This window comes from Paramisgurnus dabryanus, chromosome 7 (assembly GCF_030506205.2).
Source record: "Paramisgurnus dabryanus chromosome 7, PD_genome_1.1, whole genome shotgun sequence".
NCBI classification, from domain to species: Eukaryota; Metazoa; Chordata; class Actinopteri; order Cypriniformes; family Cobitidae; genus Paramisgurnus; species Paramisgurnus dabryanus.
Window position 1 is genome coordinate 30,755,789 of NC_133343.1, and position 3,805 is coordinate 30,759,593.

Here is a 3,805-nt window from a genome sequence, read left to right on the forward strand (position 1 = left end):
TTTCTTATTTTCGAGTTTATTTAAATTTCCCTGCTTTGAACAGAACTCTTTTAATTGTTTTGTTTTTCTTAAAAAGGACCTTGAAACCTGATGGTATGGAGACTGGAGGAAATCTGTGCCAGTGGATTCTCTGGGCACCTAGGTTAACTGATAGTGGATTTTACCGACACCGATAAGTTGGTCCCTACTTGTCGATAACCGATTAATCGACCGATAGTTTTTAAAATGGAAACTTAATAAAAACACAAACATAACATTCAAAGTGAAACAATGCTGAAATGTGTTAGAAAAGTAATAAAACAACAATACCGAACCATGAAAATATGCTAAATAAAATAAATGTATAAATAAAAATATATTAATTATATTAATAAGTAAATACTTCTGTGAAATACTCCCCCTGGTAAAATTCAAATGACATTAATGTATATTATGTGTAGTCTTGTACTTTATTTGTTTTTGTTTTAACATTGAATGATTATCTAATCAAAATAACAAAAGATGTTTTGCAGTGATGATAAAAAAGAACTGAAATCAGATTTTGATTTGTTGGATATGTTAACGTAGCCGACAGCTGCATATAGTTCGCTTTCTCTTGTTATTAGCTTAAAATATAGATAGAAGTAACCAGCTTGAAATAAATGAATGCAAATCGGTGGTAATAATCATGACATTAAACATTTGGGCTGGATTTATCTGTATTTTTGTGTAAACGTTTGAGGTACCACTAATATTAGCGTCCTGCTGTTGTTTTTCTGCTAATGCAGCATCTATTCAGCAAATAAATTACTTTATAATGATATGAAGCAACGGACGCAACTCGGAAAAAATATCGGCATGCATTTTTTTGCTAATTGTTTCACCAATGAACTATCGCTGCTGATTAATCGGTTAAACTGATTAATCGGTCTACACCTATAGTTTCATTCTCTTAACCCACCCCCTAGCGAAAATTGTTTAAAAATCAGAGTAAAAATCTATACAATTACATCCTAACGCAAACCCCAAATCGAACCGCCACAATGCTTAAAAAATAGGGAAAAAGAAAAAAAACAATACATAAAATTACACTGGACAAATGGACAAAACCAAACTTTTGCAGATATATGTGAATCCAGACTAAAGAGCATCAAAGTTTGATTTCAGTCACATTGATTGAATCTTTGACATGACCTTACTCAATATTAAAGATAACAAGATTACATTTTCCCAGAATGATCTTTACATGCAAAACAACAACAACAACAACAACAAACTTTTATGATCTTTATTCATCTGTACAATTAAATTCTTATTTTGTCTTTTCTTCTTGAAAAAGAAAGGGCAGAGGACATGAAAAACACTAAAATAAAGGCTAAAGCAGGAAGAATGCTGTAAAAGTAACAACATTGCAAAAACAAAAAGTCAAAGCCACATGGTCTATGCTTCAGACTGTCACATGAGCATCTTTCTAAAAATCCTGCAGTATTTTCATTATCCAGACAGACTATGAACCTTTAACACCAATGTTCTGGCCTCTGTGTTCAAACACTGTTTGTCCTTTGAGTTTTAACAAGACATGTGTCTCCAGTGAAACTGTGGTCATGCTCTGTGGCTTTATGTGTCATATGTGTGTGTGGGGGGGGCATCTTTATTACTCCGTCTGTGAGGAGAAGATACTGGAATGAGACGCCAACCATTTATAATTAGAACAAGACAGCCATAACCATCACAACGCAGACACAATTTATGATTAGAAGTCAACTTATCTTAGCTATTTTAAGATGTTAACTTTGTGTTTTAGTTCACCACTAGTTTTATTAATTTTCTGCCAAACCTTACACAGTGTATAAACATCTTATTTATTATACTGAGTGGGACATTTTATCGTTTGTCAAACATATTTACTGTCTACTCAAGTTAAAGGTGAAAGAACAGCCTGGTCTTACTGTTAATACACAGTGTTAACACATAACTTTAAAAAACACAAAACATATATTTGTAGCATTTAATTGTAGCATTATTATGTTTTTACAGGTACAAAAGACAAAACATTTACAAACCTTTAAAGATTTCTGTATAATTTCCCTTTAACTATTTTAAATTGTATTGATAATGTTACCACCCAAAATCCAAATTTTTTTATACAAACTTTTTAAAATACATTATACGTACATTTTTATATCCGTATGTCTGCTCTTTATCTCTTGTATCAGACCAGACATTAACTTTTCTGTACAATTTATTTTGCACTACATTGGCTCTACGCAAACCATTCAGCGTTAGACATCAAATTACCGCGCGACCACACTTCTCCATATGCTTTTGATTCACTCTCACAGTACTTTGATTTCATTTGACCACCCTACGTAGCGCCGCATGAAGTCCCTCAGTTGTGTGTGCATCTAGCCTCCAGACCACGCAGAGATTTCATCCCTCACTCACTGACACTTTCGTCATGATTTTATTTGTTGACGAAAATCACAATAAATTTTTGTCATAGTTGTCGTCATCATGGATTAGTTTTTAGTTAGTTTTTATCTCATTTTCGTCAGTGAAAACACGTTGATAAAACAACTATGATAAAAATTATTCATCAACAAAATTTTAATATGGTTAATAAAGTCGAAAATAAAAAAACGACACAATACCTTTAAAGTTTTACTAACATACAATTTATACTTCTACGTAGGACCTACATCACAGGTTTCACGTCAGTTTCAAGTTATCCATCTGTGTGGTTTATCGTGTCCACGTGCAATTGCAGATTGATAGTAGACAATGTCCACAGGCATGTTACCGTATCAAGATGATGAAGGTAAATATACAGCGCCTTTGTTGCTTGAGTTGCTCATCAACTTGGTCCGTCTTTGTTTTTACCGTCGCAAGCGTAAATGTGTATCTTTAAAGAGATGCATGTCAGTCTACGCCGTGTGCTATGCCGTACGGTTCGCGTATGCGTAGACTACAGTGCACAATCAACGCAGAAATATAAATCAGGCTTAACTGTAGCTCAACCCAAGCTTAAATTCTCATGAAACACACATGGAGACTAAATAGATCTTGAAAGTATCTTTTATCATTAAAGAACATGTTGTGTTAATTGAAACATAACATTTCAATGTCTCAAAACATTGTGCTGTAAACACATTACCATCTTTCGAGATCATTTGTCTACGTGGAAGTGAACATTAAGAATAAATACAGAGACACAGGTTGAATGTAGAAAACAATACAAACCCTTTCTTCCAATACAAACAAACACCGTAAACCCAGATATTCTCTTTACTAAAACAATGAATTAAATATTTTGTGAAAAACATCTTAGTTCATTTAACTTTTAAGCGTATAAAATCCATAAAACTAAAACATTCAATTGAAATGAACTTAATATTATTGGTACGTGTTGTAAGAAATACCCATAATCCCTTGTGCCTGAATATTTTGATAATTTTAGTTTTTTCATGGAACAAGAACTGATAAGAACTTTAACTATTTGTTAATAAAATAAAGTTTATTCAATAACTGATTTATAGTCATGAATTTTGTGTTATAATGCCATTTAATGGAGATGTTGGACAGAGCAATTGATATTAATAATTATTTTAAGTTAAATCAACTTAAAAATTAAGTTTACTGAACTTGCTGAATTAAAGTTACTATATTACTAAAACGTTTAATGTACTCTTGTTTAATAAAAATATATAAAATATTTATATATAATTATTGTATTGTATTTATATATAATAATTTATTTATAAAATATATAGATAAATATACTCTTGTTTTAGTTCACATTAGCCACACACTCATGTTAATAATACGT